This window comes from Pseudophryne corroboree, chromosome 1, assembly GCF_028390025.1.
Source record: "Pseudophryne corroboree isolate aPseCor3 chromosome 1, aPseCor3.hap2, whole genome shotgun sequence".
Lineage (NCBI taxonomy): Eukaryota > Metazoa > Chordata > Amphibia > Anura > Myobatrachidae > Pseudophryne > Pseudophryne corroboree.
Window position 1 is genome coordinate 489,303,967 of NC_086444.1, and position 19,033 is coordinate 489,322,999.

Here is a 19,033-nt window from a genome sequence, read left to right on the forward strand (position 1 = left end):
CAGATACAGATATGCCACCTCAGTGCCAGATACAGATATGCCCCCCACAGTGCCAGATACAGATATGCCACCACAGTGCCAGATACAGATATGCCCCCATAGTGAGGGGTACACACATGTCCCCACAGTGCCAGATACAGATATGCCACCACAGTGCCAGATACAGATATGCCCAAATAGTGCCAGGTACACACATGTCCCCACAGTGCCAGCTACAGATATGTCCCCACAGTGCCAGATACAGATATGCCACCACAGTGCCAGATACAGATATGCCACCACAGTGCCAGATACAGATATGCCACCTCAGTGCCAGATACAGATATGCCCCCCATAGTGCCAGGTACACACATGTCCCCACAGTGCCAGATACAGATATGTCCCCACAGTGCCAGATACAGATATGCCACCACAGTGCCAGATACAGATATGCCACCACAGTGCCAGGTACACACATGTCCCCACAGTGCCAGATACATATATGTCCCCACAGTGCCAGATACAGATATGCCACCACAGTGTCAGATATGCCCCCATAGTGCCAGGTACACACATGTCCCCACAGTGCCCGATACAGATATGTCCCACAGTGCCAGATACAGTATGCCCCCACAGTGCCTGATACAGTATGCCCCCACAGTGCCAGATACAGATATGCCCCGCCCTGCTCACCGCTGCTGCTGGCCTTCTCCTGCCCCTTTGTGCTGCTGTGTGTGACAGGGGAGGAGAGTGCAGCGTGCACCTCTCCTGCCCCTTTGAGCTCTGTCCGGCCGTGGCGGCGTGTGTCATCTGTAGGGAGGAGAGCGCAGCTATGTCCACTGTCCAGCAGCGGCGTGTAGGATCTCAAACCAGCCGCCAGTTCGTAAGCCAATAAGAACTCACAGACCGGCAGCGTGGCTCCTGATTGGCTGACGGTCCGCGAGCTCTGATTGGCTCACGAACCGGCGGCTGGTTTGAGATCCTACACGCCGCCGCTGGACAGTGGACATACTGTAGCTGCGCTCTCCTCCCTGCAGATGACACACGCCGCCACGGCCGGACTGAGCTCAAAGGGGCAGGAGAGGCGCACGCTGCGCTCTCCTCCCCTGTCACACACAGCAGCGGGTGGCCGGGCCGGATCAGTTGGCTTTGCGGGCCTTATACGGCCCGCGGGCCAGAGGTTCCCCACCCCTTGTCTAAGCCATTAAAGGAATAATCCTTATTAGTTAGGCTAGAGAGCATGGATAGAATGAAGACCTAGGGATATAGCAATCCCAATTATTGATGTAGCCTCCCGTATACACCACGGTCCTCAATAATCTCAGTTCTACTGACTAATAGTATAGGAGTATACCAATCCCATTTTAGAACAGAACAAGCAACATATAAGGGGACTTTAATATTATTACAAGCTACTTATCTCTTAAAAATAGTACTCGAGTCGGAATATTAATATCCAAAATTAATGATCAGAGGGATATACAGAGATAAATTTATATTTGTGGTTGATATTCAGCAATAAGCATATATGGATATTTCTATATAATTTTTACCAATCCTAGATTACTAGGATGAGGGGTAGAATTGAGCAGCAGATGTTCAGAAATAGATATCAATATAGTGTGCAGATCTTTGTTTATGAATCATCAATAGCCCCAAAATAAGTATATACACATTTGGCTACTAATCATTTATTTATGTGGTAAAGTTTACTTTAATAATGCTTCTATATGGACAAATAAGTCAATCATTCAGCCTATACACTATGTTCCCTGCCAACAGGGCCGGATTGGCCATTAAAGTCACCGGGAAGTTCCCCGGGAGGCCGGCTGGAGTGCAGGGCCGAATACAGCATGTGGCCCCGCCCCCAGTGGCTCGTGAATCACACTTTCTATAATTAAAACATGTCAGAGACAGCAGCTTGGAGGAGATCTGCCTCTGCAGCCGTGAGACACTGGAGACAGAGCTCCTCCTGTCCCCAGCCGGCACCCGCCTAGAACAGCGCAGCAGAAACTGACACATGGCCATGCAGTGAGTGGCCGCCCTCTCTTCTTCCTGTCACTCTCGTCCTCTTGTTTCCTCCCCTCCAGCCTCGATTCTCCTTTCCTGCTCTGCTCTCTTTCCTCCCTCCTCCCATGCACCAAAAGCAAAGCGACACCCCCTCCAACAGGTTCCCCTCACAGCTCTAAACCTCCTCCCCATTCACGGTACCCACGACCCCCCTCCCCCCACAGGCTACCCTCTTCTGTTTCTCTCCCCTCAGTGCCCCAAACCCACCCCTCCCCCCATTCGTGGCACCCACGACCCCCCCTCCCCTCCTCCCACAGGCTACCCTCTTCTGTTTCTCTCCCCTCAGAGCCCCAAACGTCCATTCGCGGCACCAGTGACCCCTCCCTCCCCCCTCACAGGCTACCCTCTTCAGATTCTATCCCCTCAGAGCCCCAAACCACCCCTCCCCCCTTGTGTGGAACCTGTGACCCCCCACAGGCTACCCTCTTCAGTTTCTCTACCCTCAGAGCCCCAAACCAACCCTCCCCCTTGTGCGGCACCCGCAACCCCCCTTCCCCCATTCACGGCACCCACAAACCCCCCTCTCCATTCGCGGCACCCGCGACCCCCCCTCCCCCCACCGGCTACCCTCTTCAGTTTCTCTCCTCTCAGAGCCCCAAACCACCCCTCCCCCCATTCGCGGCACCCGTGACCCCCTCCCCCCACAGGCTACCCTCTTCAGCTTCTCTCCCCTCAGAGCCCCAAACCACCCATCCTCCCATTCGCGGCACTCGCGACCCCCCCTCTCCATTCGCGGCACCCGCGACCCCCCCTCCCCCCACAGGCTACCCTCTTCAGTTTCTCTCCCCTCAGAGCCCCAAACCACCCCTCCCCCCATTCGCGGCACCCGCAACCCCCCCTCTCCATTCGCAGCACCCGCAACCCCCCCTCCCCCCACAAGCTACCCTCTTCAGTTTCTCTCCCCTCAGAGCCCCAAACCACCCCTCCCCCCATTCGCGGCACCTGCGACCCCCCCTCTCCATTCGCGACCCCCGCGACCCCCCCCTCCCCCCACAGGCTACCCTCTTCAGTTTCTCTCCCCTCAGCGCCCCAAACCACCTCTTCCCCCTTGTGCGGCACCTGCCACCCCCTCCCCCCACAGGCTACCCTCTTCAGTTTCTCTCCCCTCAAAGCCCCAAACCATCACTCCCTGTAATAATCAATTTCGTACCTGGGCAAGTAAGTTGTCGGTATTAGGATCTACGAGACAGCATGTCCGTGTATCATTCAGGTAAGTGCCCAGTCTCTAGAATTGTACCTGGTCTTCTTTGGTCCGCAGAGTCTTCAAGTTCCGACCTCTCAGCGCGAAATGGGCAGGAAGGGCACAACCACCTCTTATGGAATATACTGGGGGTGAGTTACCGACTCTGATTCAGAAAGAATTCACTGGCCGTGGATCACAATTAATTACAGTTATTGTAAGAAACGTCACTATCTCTATACTGTAACTTAAATAAAAGAGTTTTATTTTACTGGAACAATTGGTTACCCTTATATATCAGCATACGGTAGAACAACCTAAGCAGAAAAATAAATGCAGTAAACCCGAGGGTTTGGAGACAGTTCATCATACAACAATATCCTTAACTATATTTACATTGCATTTCTAATGGTACCAAAAGGGAAGGGGTTCCCTTAGAGCTGTAACGCTACAGTCTGAGTACTCTCTTACTACCTCGTTGGTGCACATTCAAACGATAGTCTGATGATGGTGGACTAATCGGGTGATGTCCCTGCCAAATGCAGCTAGGCTCGCTCAAGAACAGATACCTAACATTAATCTCCTGAGGGTCGGGAACTTTGCCTAGTCCTCCTTTTACTCCCGGTCATACGAATCCGAGAGGATTGTAAAAGTCATTATTATTTTAATGAAAGTTGGTTGTGGAGTGGGAGATTATAATGTCTGCGGTGGTACTGTACTCACTCTGACTGTCCTCTGTGTGAACAGAATGAGGGTTATAGAATGGGGGTTTTAGACTAGCACTCTCCTGACTGACGGTCGACCCGATATTTCATGCTGATAGTCAAAGTAGATTTGTAACGGCAGCTTTCCACCAAGGGCTCAGATGCTGTGGGATGTGACAGTCATCAACTCCTCCCGGTAAACTTATTAGGGGTCTATTCATGTAGAAAACGAAATCAGAATTGCTACTTATCACTATACATCGCATCGCTTCGATGCGATGTATAGCCGTGATAAGTAGCAATTCATGTATACTTACCCTTCCGACGATGCGCTGCGGTGTCTGGGGCTCCCGCGGTGAGGTCTTCTCCGGCGGTCCTTCCCAGCGATGCGCGGGGTCCAGCGACGGTCCCTTTGCGCATGCGCACGGTGTTGACCTCCCGGCCGGCCGCAGTGGTTGCTGGGAGGTCGGGGGGCGGAGCCAGCACGAGGTGCCGAGCAGCGATCAGGGAAGCATTGAGCTTCCCTGATGTCTCCGCACCACAGTTCAGGTTACGCCGTCCTGAGATGGCGAACCTGAACTCCATGGAGAAGCGGAAAGCAGAGCTTTCCGCACCTTCATGAATCGCACTCACCATACAAAGGTATGGTGATGCGATTCAGGCACAGAGCGGGGGTACCGCTGGAGAAGTCAGAGACTTCTCCACGGTAACCAGCTCTGTGAATTGCGGTAAGCAGAGAAAAGCCCTGTTTACCGCAAAACAGGGCTTTTCTCTGCTTCATGAATAGACCCCTAGTGGCTTATCAGGGCCATAAATAATTGCCACCTTACAATTCCTGTCCGGTAGCTAGGGGGACTGCGTGGCAGATATTATGAAGCCTCAATAACGTCACTCATCTGACACAGTACTGTACCTATGTAATATCCTGCCTGTCACAATGAAAGTTCCTGGATTTGACGACCTGAGTGCAGTAAAGGCTTGTAGTGGGGTAGCTCAGTCTAAGGGGTCTATTCATGAAGCAGAGAAAAGCCCTGTTTTGCGGTAAACAGGGCTTTTCTCTGCTTACCGCAATTCACAGAGCTGGTTACCGTGGAGAAGTCTCTGACTTCTCCAGCGGTACCCCCGCTCTGTGCCTGAATCGCATCACCATACCTTTGTATGGTGAGTGCGATTCATGAAGGTGCGGAAAGCTCTGCTTTCCGCTTCTCCATGGAGTTCAGGTTCGCCATCTCAGGACGGCGTAACCTGAACTGTGGTGCGGAGACATCAGGGAAGCTCAATGCTTCCCTGATCGCTGCTCGGCACCTCGTGCTGGCTCCGCCCCCCGACCTCCCAGCAACCACTGCGGCCGGCCGGGAGGTCAACACCGTGCGCATGCGCAAAGGGACCGTCGCTGGACCCCGCGCATCGCTGGGAAGGACCGCCGGAGAAGACCTCACCGCGGGAGCCCCAGACACCGCAGCGCATCGTCGGAAGGGCAAGTATACATGAATTGCTACTTATCACGGCTATACATCGCATCGAAGCGATGCGATGTATAGTGATAAGTAGCAATTCTGATTTCGTTTTCTACATGAATAGACCCCTTAATGTTCTTGTGTGTACAGACTAGGTGTTGTGCCATTCACTGTACGGATACCTTATTAGCTGAGTTCACAGATCCTCTCTCCTCAGCAGTGCTGTGCCGATGTCCCCGGCCGCTGGCGCCGCCTCCTCAGTGTTCTGGATTATGGAGCGCCTCCCTCGTCCAGCCCAAGGGGAGGTGCGGGGGTTGAAGTCCCGCTGCCACTCACCGCTGGGCCACCCACGGCTTGGGTGTCACTGCCGGCGCTGCCTCTCCTCCGACCTCACTCACAAAGCACCTCCATTGTTTAGCACAGGGGGAGGAGCGGAGGTTGAAGTCCTGATGCCACTCACAGCCAGACTGCCCACGGCTTAGGTGTCACCCCTTGGGCTCCGCTCCTGATCACACCGGAGCCGTCACTTTCAGATGGCGATGACCTGGTAAGGGGGTTGCTCTGCGGCGGTTGATGCTTGGTATCCTCACCGGTGATGACGCACTGTCCCTCTTTCTGTCTCTCCTCCGCAGACGACACACACAACGGTTCTCAGTGGCACCTCTTTGTAACCTCTCTCCAGATGCCCGGATCTGTACCGCCAGCCGTTATCCACACGAGCCGGCCTGAGTCCTTCAGTCCCACACAAAATACCCCTTTTTTCCATGAGCATGGACTAGTCTCTATTACTCAAGGTAGCCACAGTCTCAGCCCACGGCTATGTGAGTTGTTCCAACTCCCCTCCGGGAGGGGGATATTTATTACAGCATTTCTCTCCATGAGAGCATTACAGTCACATACTACATCCCTCTGTGAGGGCTTTTGTACATATATGCACTTTAAATTTTTTCCATTACCCTTTATACATAACACATAGAAAGATTAAACCACTATGACTTGTACAATCTGTCTCTCAAGCAAGGGATTAACAGGATATTACACTCCCCCCTTATGCGGCACCCATGACCCCCCCTCACCCCACAGGCTACCGTTTCCTGTATCTCTCCCCTCAGAGCCCCATCCCACCCCTACCCCAATTCGCAGCAACCGTGACCCCCCCTCCCCCACAGGCTACCCTCTTCTGTTTCTCTCCCCTCAGAGCCCCAAACCCCCCTCCCCTCCATTTGCGGCACCCGCGACACCCCCCTTCCCCCACACACACAATGGCTATGCTCTCCTGTATCTCTCCCCTCAGAGCCCCAAACCCCCCTCCCCCCATTTGCGGCACACAGGGCTGCCATCAAGGGGGACTGCGGGAACTTCTGTCCCGGGCCCGGACAGAGATGGAGCCCCGCAGCAGATCGTGGACCATCAGTCAGCAGCATTATTTCAAATTTGGAGCCAACAGTAAGTCAATCGCATCTCACGGACCCACGGCCAATGCAAGTGGTCACCTTGATTAGTTGCCGGTCCGTGAGCTGTGACTGGCTCACGGTCGGTGCTGGGCCGTGGGATCTGTTCAGTGTTGTGGTTGTGCTTGTCCTTTTCAAGGCAGCCTACACCTCTTCCTGTCTGCAGCTTCAGCTGCCTGGTCCGATCAGTAACAGCAGAGACCACGGCTTTAGTGCTGCTCAGTCTCTCAGTTGAGCACCTCAACCCTGACCTCTCTCAAGCTCCAACCCGGTACTCTGGGAGGAGCAGAGTATGAGAGGGTGAGGAGCACTGCAAATTGGCGTCCAGCGTGTTTCCATCAACCACCGCCACATTCTGATTTTGTAAGTTGAAAGCGGTTCGGCAGGAGATCCTCGTTCCTGCTGGCTGCTTCCACACTGAATTGGAGCAGCACTAAAAGAACGCTGTATAGGAGGAACTCACTGCTGCTACATGCAACAGGCAGCGATGCTTACTTACAAGTTCCATCATCTGTACAGCAGCAGGATGAGTCCCCGCTGCCATGTATGGGAGTACAGACACAATGGGGGCATTTTTTTTATTTCTGTAGTATTGGGTGCATATAGTGACAACCCTATTGCAGGTGACATTGTGTGATGTACTGTTGCAATGAGTCTTTATCCTATGTAAGCATTGGGATATTAACATAGTGACACCACAGAAGTCCAGAATGCTGGAGCTTGTTGTACCTCTGCTTTACAGCCACAAATTCCACCGTGCCTGAATGGTTACGTGTGGTCTGGGATATAATGGGGATAGGTGTTGGTGGTGGGGTTACATGATGGATGGAGTGATCCCCATCAGAGGTGGTACTTTACTATAACACCTGCTTTGGAGCACACTATGGCAATAATTTATCAATGTTTTTGATGGGCAGTACTAGTGGCAGCTGTAGTGTAATGTATAGAGTGGTCAGTAGGGTATAGAGGGGTCAGTAGTGTACGGTACAGAGTGGTCAGTATCACTGACCTGATTTGGGAATGTTGTGGACTCGGGGCTTCTTCCGATGACCGGGAAGAGGAACTTCTACTGGGTCGCAGTAGAGATGGCCGGATGTAGGTCTTCCTCATGCAGGATTAAAACGGCAGGCAGGAAGCACGGAAGAATACTTGAAGGTTTCCTGAAAGACAAGACTTGTAAAGATACTGAATGCTGAGGCACAGAGGTACTGGAGATACTGAGGTGCTGGAAACACTGGTATTGAGGCAGGGAGGTGTCGGTGGCACAGAGATGCTGAGGCACTGAGGTGCTGGAGGCACAGGTATTGAGGCACGGAGGTGCCGGAGGCACAGTGATGCTGAGTGCTGAGGCACTGTGGTGCTGGAGGCACTGAGGTGCGGGAGGCACTGAGGTGCGGGAGGCACAGTGATGCTGAGTGCTGAGGCCCTGTGGTGCTGGAGGCACTGAGGTACTGGAGGCACTGAGGTGCTGGAGGCACAGAGATGCTTGGGAGCACGGAAGTGCTTGGAGGCACTGAGATGCTTGGAGGCACGGAGATGCTTGGAGGCACGGAGATGCTTGGAGGCACGGAAGTGCTTGGAAGCACGGAGATGCTTGGAGGCACGGAAGTGCTTGGAGGCACGGAGATGCTTGGAGGCACGGAAGTGCTTGGAGGCACGGAGATGCTTGGAGGCACGGAAGTGCTTGGAGGCACGGAGATGCTTGGAGGCACGGAAGTGCTTGGAGGCACGGAAATGCAGACACAGAGACCGCAGGAACGTGGGAGCTCTGGAAATCACAGCTTCTGAGGCAGAATCGATGATACTCAGGCACCAGATCTCTACCCGGCGTCTGGCTTTGAATTCCCCGCCCTTGCCTGATTGGCGGAGCAGGCAGGTGACGTCAGTCCTGCTCTGCCTCCCTGACCACACTCACGATGGCGGCGCCCTCGCTCCGGAAGCCGCCGGAGGAACGCACCGACCCGCCGCCGGGACCCGGAGACCGCCGGGGGGAGAGAGGCGCCGGGCAGTCCAAGTCACCTGCAGGGACAAGCGCAGCCGCCGCTGCCTGCGATGTGTGACAGTACCCCCTCCTCCAGGAGTGGCCCCTGGACACTTTCCGGGCTTAGTTGGATGTCTGGAGTGGAAGATCCGAACCAGTCGGGGAGCCGTTACTTCAGTAGCATTAATCCAACTTCTCTCCTCAGGACCATAACCTTTCCAGTCTACCAAGTACTGTAGTTTTTTATGAAGATAACGAGAGTCAAGAATAGCTTTGATTTCAAACTCCGTTCCAGCTTCAGTCACTACAGACATTGGCCTAGGGGATGCTGAGTGGAACCGATTCAGAATGAGGGGACGGAGGAGAGAAACATGAAAGGCATTAGGTATTCGAAGGTGGGAAGGCAAACCCAGCTTACAGACCACAGGATTTAAGACTTGTAGCACAGGGTAAGGACCGATGAACCTTGGAGCAAACTTCATGGTGGGCACCTTCAACCGGAGATTACGTGTGGACAGCCATACCCTGTCACCAACTTTGTATTGAGGAGCGGCTCGCCGTTTCTTATCTGCGAAGAACTTGTACCGGACTGAAACCTTCTTAAGATTAGCATGAACCTTACTCCAAATTTGTCCGAAGTGTTGTAGAGTGGACGTTACAGCTGGGACCTCTTCTATTGGAAGGCTTGGAAATTCTGGAACACGTGGATGGAACCCGTAGTTGACGAAGAATGGAGATTCCCCAGTGGAAGAATGAAACGAATGGTTATGGGCAAACTCTGGCCAAGGCAACAACTCCACCCAGTTGTCCTGTGAAGGGGAGAGATACAAACGAAGGAAAGTCTCTAGATCTTGATTGACTCGTTCCGTTTGACCATTCGTTTGGGGATGATAAGCGGACGAAAACTTAAGTTTAATCTGTAGAGTCGAACAGAGGGCTTTCCAAAACCTGGCGGTGAACTGTACCCCACGGTCAGAGACCATTTCTTGTGGCAGCCCATGCAACCGAAAATGTTCTTGGATGAACAGTAGAGCTAGTTTCGGAGCTGTCGGTAGACCAGTCAAAGACACGAAGTGTGCCATCTTTGAAAAACGGTCAACGATTACCCAGACGGTGTTGCAACCCTTGGAACAGGGCAAGTCAGTGATGAAGTCCATGGAAATGTGAGTCCAGGGTCTCACAGGAATAGGCAAAGGACGAAGTAACCCTGCAGGAGGCAGACGAGGAGATTTATGTTGTGTACACTGTGGACAAGAATTAACGTAATCTTGTACATCCTTCCTCATGGTGTTCCACCAGTAAGACCTTTGCAGAAACTTGTACATCTTCTGGGCACCGGTATGACCGGAAAACTTGGAGTTATGGACCCACTGTAGTATTCTTGGCCGGAATCCAGCTGGTACGGACATTCTTCCAGGAGGAGGAGCTGGAGTAGTTAAAGCAGCTGAGACAGAAACTGGATTTAGAATTAAACTCCGCTCAAGAGATTCATCCTCGTCTGTGGAAACTTGTGAACGGGACAGCGCATCTGCTTTAATATTGAGAGTCCCGGCCCGGTACTTGATAACAAAAGAAAATCGAGTAAAGAAAAGTGCCCATCTCGCTTGGCGAGGATTCAAGCATTGTGCGGATTTGATGTACAGCAAATTTTTGTGATCCGTGTAAATGGTAAACACATGTTTAGCCCCTTACAAAAGGTATCTCCGCTCTTCCAAGGCGGATTTAATTGCCAAAAGTTCCTGATCTCCAATAGTGTAATTTCGTTCAGCCGGAGAGAATTTACGAGAGTGGAAGCCACACGGATGTAATTTCTTATCAGAGGAGTACTGAGAGAGAACGGCCCCAACCCCGACTGAAGATGCATCAACCTCTAGGAAGAAAGGTTCATCGAAATTTGGTTGTTGGAGAACTGGAGCGGCCATGAAAGCTAACTTTAAGTGGGAAAATGCCTCAATGGCTTCGGGAAGCCACAAACTTGGATTAGAACCCTTTCTTGTCAGGGCAGTAATGGGCGCAACAATGGTGGAGAAACCTCTAATGAATTTCCTGTAGTAATTCGCAAAGTCCAGGAACCCAGTCACAAATGGCAGAAAGCTTTTCCGGATCCATGCGAAGCTCCGTCCCCGAGATGATATAACCGAGGAACGGAATTGATGTTACTTCAAAGGTACATTTGGAAAGCTTAGCATAGAGATGATTCTCTCGTAAACGGTGGAGCACTTCTTTGACTTGAGTCCTGTGTTCAACAAGATTCTTGGAAAAGATCAGTATGTCGTCCAAATATACCACAACACTCTGATATAACATGTCACGAAAGATTTCGTTAACGAATCCCTGGAAAACAGCAGGAGCATTACTGAGACCGAACGGCATCACCAAGTATTCGTAATGCCCATCTCGGGTATTGAAGGCAGTCTTCCATTCATCCCCTTCTCGGATGCGTATAAGATTATAAGCTCCCCTCAAGTCGAGTTTGGAGAAAACGCGGGCACCACGAACCCTATCAATAACTCTGTGATTAGTGGCAAGGGGTATTTATTCTTGATAGTAATATCGTTTAAGCCGCGGTAGTCGATGCATGGTCTCAACCCCCCGTCCTTCTTCACGAAAAAGAAGCCCGCTCCAGCAGGGGAGGAAGAGGGGCGAATAAATCCCTTAAGCAGATTGGACTTAATATATTCTGACATAGCTTGAGTCTCGGGAAGTGACAGGGGATATGTGCGACCACGAGGTGGCGTCTTCCCTAGGACAAGGTCAATAGGGCAGTCCCAAGGCCTATGAGGTGGTAACAGATCAGCTGCTTGTTCCGAAAATACATCCTTGTACCCTTGATACGCCTCCGGAATATGCTCTTCATCCGTCTTGGAGGAGACACGGAGCGGACAAACAGGAGTGAGACAATTAGCGTGACAAAAGGAACTCCAGGACAGAATTTGTGAAGACTTCCAGTCAATGTGGGGATTATGAATTTTTAGCCACGGCATTCCAAGGACCAGATCATGGTGCATTTCTGGGATCACCAAGAGTTCCAGACCTTCCTGATGTAGAGCCCCGACCTGCAGCTTAACTGGCCCCGTGCGCCACATTATGAGACCCTTGGAAATTCTAGTCCCGTTGATAGCCGTCAACGAAATTGGCCGCTCGATAGGCCGTAACTTTAAACCCATGCTTTGGGCACAGGAGGAAGAAACGAAGTTCCCCGCAGCCCCGGAATCCAACAGGGCTTCACAAGACTTGGAGGCTGAATCGGTGACCAGAGTTACGGGAAGCAAACAGTCCGAGAAGCTTTAGTCGTAACCCCCAGCTTGACTCCTCCGGAACAAGCTAGGCCTGCCCGTTTCCCGGACGGGATTTACAAAACTTAAGAAAATGATCTGCGGCTCCACAGTATAGGCAAAGTTTACCCTCACGACGACGCTGTCGTTCTTCCGGAGACAGTCGGGATCGGTTAATTTGCATGGGCTCGTCCGAGCTAGGCAAAGCCACCGGTCTAGGATTAGGATTCCGGAACCTGGAACGATCTGAATGGCTACGTTCTCTTCCACGCTCCTGCATCCGAAGATCCACCTTGACGCAAAGGGAAATCAACTCTTCCAATGGATCCGGCAGATCCCTTGTAACCAGCTCATCTTTCAGCAGGTCGGAGAGACCGTTCCAGAAGGCAGCTCTCGGGGCATCATTATTCCAGCGTAATTCAGAGGCAATGGTCTGGAAATGAACCACGTACTGACCCACGGAACGGGAGCCCTGACGAACACGGAGCAAGTCGGAAGAAGCAGTGGTCATCCTGCCGGGTTCGTCAAAGATTCTTCGAAAGGACGTGATGAAGTTGGTATAGTTGGAAACCACGGGATCAGATCGTTCCCATAATGGAGACACCCAATCCAAGGCAGACCCTTCCAGCAGAGAAATAATATATGCTACCTTGGACCGGTCTGTAGGAAAGTTGTGTGCAAGTAGCTCGAAATGTACCTCGCATTGGTTTAAGAAACCCCGACAATTTTTAGGATTCCCATTATAGCGGGACGGAGTAGGCAGCTGAAGGCGCAGGGTAGTACCGGCCGATGGTTGGACATTGCTGGCAACGGCAACTGGTGCAACTACTGGAACAGGTGCCGGAATTACAGAGGCTAGAGAGCCTGAATCTGATCCAGACGCCCGGACAACTGCTGGAGGTACTGCATTTACCTGACCTTGTGCCGCTTCCTGACTTTGTACTCGGGAAGCCAGGTTCTGGATGGCACTTGAGTCCGTGTTCCGATTCCCCGGGTCCATGTGGCCTGAGTATACTATCACTGACCTGATTTGGGAATGTTGTGGACTCGGGGCTTCTTCCGATGACCGGGAAGAGGAACCGCTACTGGGTCGCAGTAGAGATGGCCGGATGAAGGTCTTCCTCATGCAGGATTAAAACGGCAGGCAGGAAGCACGGAAGAATACTTGAAGGTTTCCTGAATGACAAGACTTATAAAGATACTGAATGCTGAGGCACAGAGGTACTGGAGATGCTGAGGTGCTGGAGACACCGGTATTGAGGCAGGGAGGTGTCGGTGGCACAGAGATGCTGAGTGCTGAGGCACTGAGGTGCTGGAGGCACAGGTATTGAGGCACGGAGGTGCCGGAGGCACAGTGATGCTGAGTGCTGAGGCACTGTGGTGCTGGAGGCACTGAGGTACTGGAGGCACTGAGGTGCGGGAGGCACTGAGGTGCCGGAGGCACAGTGATGCTGAGTGCTGAGGCCCTGTGGTGCTGAAGGCACTGAGGTACTGGAGGCACTGAGGTGCTGGAGGCACAGAGATGCTTGGGAGCACGGAAGTGCTTGGAGGCACTGAGATGCTTGGAGGCACGAAGATGCTTGGAGGCACAGAGATGCTTGGAGGCACAGAGATGCTTGGAGGCACGGAGATGCTTGGAGGCACGGAAGTGCTTGGAGGCACGGAGATGCTTGGAGGCACGGAAGTGCTTGGAGGCACGGAGATGCTTGGAGGCATGGAGATGCTTGGAGGCACGGAAGTGCTTGGAGGCACGGAGATGCTTGGAGGCACAGAGATGCTTGGAGGCACGGAAGTGCTTGGAGGCACGGAGATGCTTGGAGGCACGGAGATGCTTGGAGGCACGGAAGTGCTTGGAGGCACGGAGATGCAGACACGGAGACCGCAGGAAAGTGGGAGCTCTGGAAATCACAGCTTCTGAGGCAGAATCTATGATACTCAGGCACCGGATCTCTGCCCGGCGTCTGGCTTTGAATTCCCCGCCCTTGCCTGATTGGCGGAGCAGGCAGGTGACGTCAGTCCTGCTCCGCCTCCCTGACCACACTCACGATGGCGGCGCCCTCGCTCCGGGAAGCCGCCGGAGGCACGCACCGACCCGCCGCCGGGACCCGGAGACCGCCGGGGGGAGAGAGGCGCCGGGCAGTCCAAGTCACCCGCAGGGACAAGCGCGGCCGCCGCTGCCTGCGATGTGTGACAGTCAGTAGTGTACGGTATGGAGGGGTCAGTAGTGTAGGGTATAGAGGGGTCAATAGTGCACGGTGTAGAGGGGTCAGTAGCGTAGGGTATAGAGGGGTCAGTAGTGTAGGGTATAGAGCGGTCAGTAGCGTTGGGTATAGAGGGGTCAGTAGGGTATAGAGGGGTCAGTAACATAGGGTATAGTGGGGTCAGTAGTGTAGGGTATAGAGGGGTCAGTTATGTATGGTGTAGAGGGGTCAGTGATGTGGTGTAGAGGGGTCAGTGATGTAGAGTAGAGGGGTCAGTAATGTAGTGTAGGGTATAGAGGGGTCAGTAGTGTAGGGTGTAGAAGGGTCAGTAATGTAGTGTAGGGTGTACAGGGGTCACTAACGTGTAAGGTGTAGAGGGGTCAGTAACGTAGTGTAAGGTGTAGAGGGGTCGGTGATGTAGTGTAGAGGGGTCAGTGATGTAGTGTAGAGGGGTCAGTGATGGAGTGTAGGGTGTAGAGGGGTCAGAAACATAGTGTAAGGTGTAGAGGGGTCAGTGATGTAGTGTAGGGTGTACAGGGGTCAGTAACGTAGTGTAAGGTGTAGAGGGGTCAGTGATGTAGTGTAGGGTGTACAAGGGTCAGTAGTGTAGTGGTAGAGGATATAGAAGGGTCCCTTATGTAGTGTAGAGGGGTCAGTAAAAATACTAATCCCAAGTATTTAGCACACTGTTATTGAATTAAGTACACAATCTGGGTAAAAAAGGCAAAAGGTTAGAGAGGTTAGTGTTGCGCCACGTATCATTTGTCACGATCCGGGTATCTGGACGCCATTTCTTACCCATCAGATGCCTCCTAAGGCTGGCTCAGCGCTCCAGGACCGGATCCCATCTGTTATCCTGATGTGTACATTCCTGTATCCTCTCCTGTCACTCTGGGACGCTGTCACAGTAAACGCCATATTACACCTGGCATGGCGTCTCCCGCGGCCTCCGCCGCCATCCCTGAACTTCTGCATGCAGAGTGTCTGAGTGGCGATTACGTCAGCCGCGGCCTCCGCTGTGTCCGCGTGGTTGGATGTGCATCTGTCAGCCTGGCGCCTCCTGTCTCCGGTGGCCGGCGCCGCCATTACTGTTTTCATTACCACATGGATTACAAACCAAACTTCCCTCCAAGTGTCTGCATGGGCGCAGCCATCTTGGATTCTGTCAGCTGATCATTTCCACCAATCTGCTCTCAGTATTGATAATCTGCATAATTGCCTAGCCAATCCCTTCCTTGCTGCAGGTATAAATACACTGTGCCTGAGCAAGGAAGGCGTCAGTGCTTTGGTTGTCAAACCTAGTTCCTGTTTGTCTCTCTCCTGTGATTGTCTTCCAGGTTCCAGCTCCTGTCTCAAGACTTCCACCATAGAGACCCGCACCAGCATTCCACCTGCGGTGTAGCCTGACTCTCCAATCCATTGTGGATTCATCTGTTTCCAGCTACAACATTACCTGCTTCCAGCTCAGCTTCCAGCAGAGTACAGCTTCCCTTAAAGGGCCGGTGTCCTTTCTACACTTTACCACTCTCCACCGGTATTATTATTTCTCCGCTCTCAAGTTCTACATTTCAGTTCATATTTCATCGCTCCCAAGTTCATTTATTATTTAACTGGTTCCAGCCAGTATCCACTCCGTGCTAACAACAGTCTGGTTCCAGCCAGTATCCACAGCAGCTGTTTTATCTTCAGCAACCCAGCTTTTCCTGGAACACCAGCTGGCACAATCCTGGGATATCTCCATTGCTACAGTCGGGCCTGGTAAGGACTTTCCATCTAGAAGATCATAAGAACTATCTCACACTACCAGTGCCCTGTGGCTCCTGCCATCCTGTAGTACCCAGGAACTGTATTTATTCTTTGCTGACTTTTACGTTTTCTTTTACTGCTGCTGTGTTGCGGAGTTGTCATAATAAACATCATTGACTTTTATCCAAGTTGTCGTGGTCACGCCTTCGGGCAGTTATTATTCATGTTACTTACATGTCCAGGGGTCTGATACAACCTCCCAGGTTCCGGTACATCTCAGCCCCTACAACTGAGGCTGCCTCCCGTCAGTTCAGGCCCTCAGTTGTGACAGTAAGCACTGACCTAATGAATCCAGCCGGAGACCAGGATCAAGCGGCCAGGCCGATGCAAGAACTGGCAGCCCGACTAGAACATCAGGAGGCTGCACAGGGCCACATCATCCGCTGTCTCCAGGATCTCTCTACTCGGCTGGATGGGATTCAGACAACTCTCCGTGGATCAGGCGCGTCTGGTGCGTCAACCACAGTGACTCCAGCTATAACCCCACCCACCTTACCCATTTCTGCTCCACGTCTTCATCTTCCAACGCCAGCAAAATTTGACGGATCTCCAAGATTCTGCAGGGGATTTCTCAACCAGTGTGAGATTCAGTTTGAGCTACAACCTGGCAATTTTCCCAGTGACCGTACAAAAATTGCCTACATTATTTCTCTTCTCAGTGGCTCTGCCCTTGATTGGGCATCACCGTTATGGGAGAGGTCCGACACCCTGCTATCTTCCTACACTGCCTTCGTGTCAACATTCAGGCGCATCTTCGACGAGCCAGGCCGGGTAACCTCAGCTTCATCCGAGATTCTCCGTTTACGCCAGGGGTCACGTACTGTAGGACAATATCTGATACAGTTCCAGATCCTGGCATCCGAACTGGCATGGAACGACGAGGCCCTGTATGCTGCATTCTGGCATGGCTTATCTGAGCGTATTAAAGATGAGTTAGCTACCAGAGACTTACCTTCTAAGTTAGATGAGCTAATCTCACTCTGCACGAAAGTTGATTTACGTTTCAGAGAGAGAGCAACTGAGCGTGGAAGATCATCTGCTCCAAAATCTTCTGCTCCTCCTCCTCGTCAACTGTCACCATCTAAAGATGAGCCCATGCAACTTGGCCGTTCCCGTTTAACTCCTGCTGAGCGCCGAAGACGTCTCTCCGAGTCTCTGTCTCTATTGTGCAGCTCCGTCTCACACCATTAATGCCTGTCCCAAACGTCCGGGAAACTCCAAATCCTAGCTCGCCAAGGAGAGGGCCGGCTAGGAGTAATGATCTCCTCTCCATCTCCTCAAGATTGTAATCTCCCAGTCTCGCTTCAAGTTGCTCAACGTTATCGGAACGTCATTGCCCTCCTTGATTCCGGAGCAGCTGGGAACTTTATTACCGAAGCCTATGTTAAACGGTGGTCCCTACCCACCGAGAGACTTCCTTCGTCCATTTCTTTAACTGCCGTGGATGGCAGCAAAATTTTTGATGCAGTTATTTCTTTAAGGACTCTACCAGTTCGTCTGAGAGTGGGAGTTCTTCATTCCGAACTTATTTCTTTTTTAGTGATTCCAAGAGCCACACATCCTGTGGTCCTGGGCCTTCCATGGCTCCGTCTTCACAATCCTACAATTGATTGGACGACTACGCAAATCCTGGCATAGGGTTCCTCCTGTGCTGAGACATGTTTGTTTAAAGTATTGCCTGTCTGTTCTTCCTCCCCCAGGTCGTCTGATGTTCCACCTCCTCCATATCAAGATTTCACGGATGTGTTCAGTAAAGCTTCTGCTGATATCCTTCCTCCTCATAGAGAATGGGACTGCCCGATTGATCTCGTTCCAGGGAAGGTTCCACCTCGAGGCCGAACTTATCCGTTGTCTCTGCCTGAGACGCATTCTATGGAGGAATATATTAAAGAGAACCTAGCAAAGGGGTTCATTCGACCTTCTTCTTCTCCAGCCGGCGCAGGCTTCTTTTTTGTAAAAAAGAAAGATGGTGGTCTGCGGCCGTGCATCGACTACAGAGGTTTGAACGACATTACCATCAAGAACCGTTATCCTTTACCCCTGATTACTGAGCTCTTTGACAGAGTTAGCGGAGCTACCATCTTTACAAAGCTGGACTTGAGAGGTGCATACAATCTCATCCGGATCCGTGAGGGTGACGAGTGGAAGACCGCCTTTAACACCCGTGACGGACATTATGAGTACCTCGTCATGCCCTTCGGATTGAGCAATGCTCCAGCTGTCTTCCAGCATTTTGTCAATGAGATCTTCAGAGACATTCTATACCGTCATGTCGTGGTCTATCTAGACGATATCCTCATTTTTGCCAACGATTTAGAGGAACATCGTTTTTGGGTTAAAGAGGTTCTGTCCCGTCTCCGTGTCAATCATCTCTATTGCAAATTAGAAAAATGCGTCTTTGAAGTCAAGTCCATTCCGTTTCTAGGGTACATTGTGTCCGGTTCCGGACTAGAGATGGATCCTGAGAAACTACAAGCAATCCAAAATTGGCCGGTACCCTTAACCCTCAAAGGGGTCCAGAGGTTCTTAGGGTTCGCCAACTATTACCGAAAGTTTATACGAGACTTTTCCACCATTGTGGCGCCTATTACTGCTTTCACTAAGAAGGGTGCTAACCCGTCCAAGTGGTCTGAAGAAGCCATGCAAGCATTTCATCTTTTAAAACAAAGGTTCATCTCTGCGCCTGTTCTGAAACAGCCTGACATCGACTCTCCTTTCATCTTAGAGGTGGATGCCTCCTCCGTTGGAGTAGGAGCGGTGTTATCTCAGAGGGCTAAAGATGGCCATTTACACCCTTGCAGTTTCTTCTCCCGGAAGTTCTCCCCAGCTGAGCGCAACTATGCCATTGGCGACCAGGAGTTGCTAGCCATCAAGCTCGCTCTAGAAGAGTGGAGGTATCTGTTGGAGGGAGCTTCTCATTCAATCACCA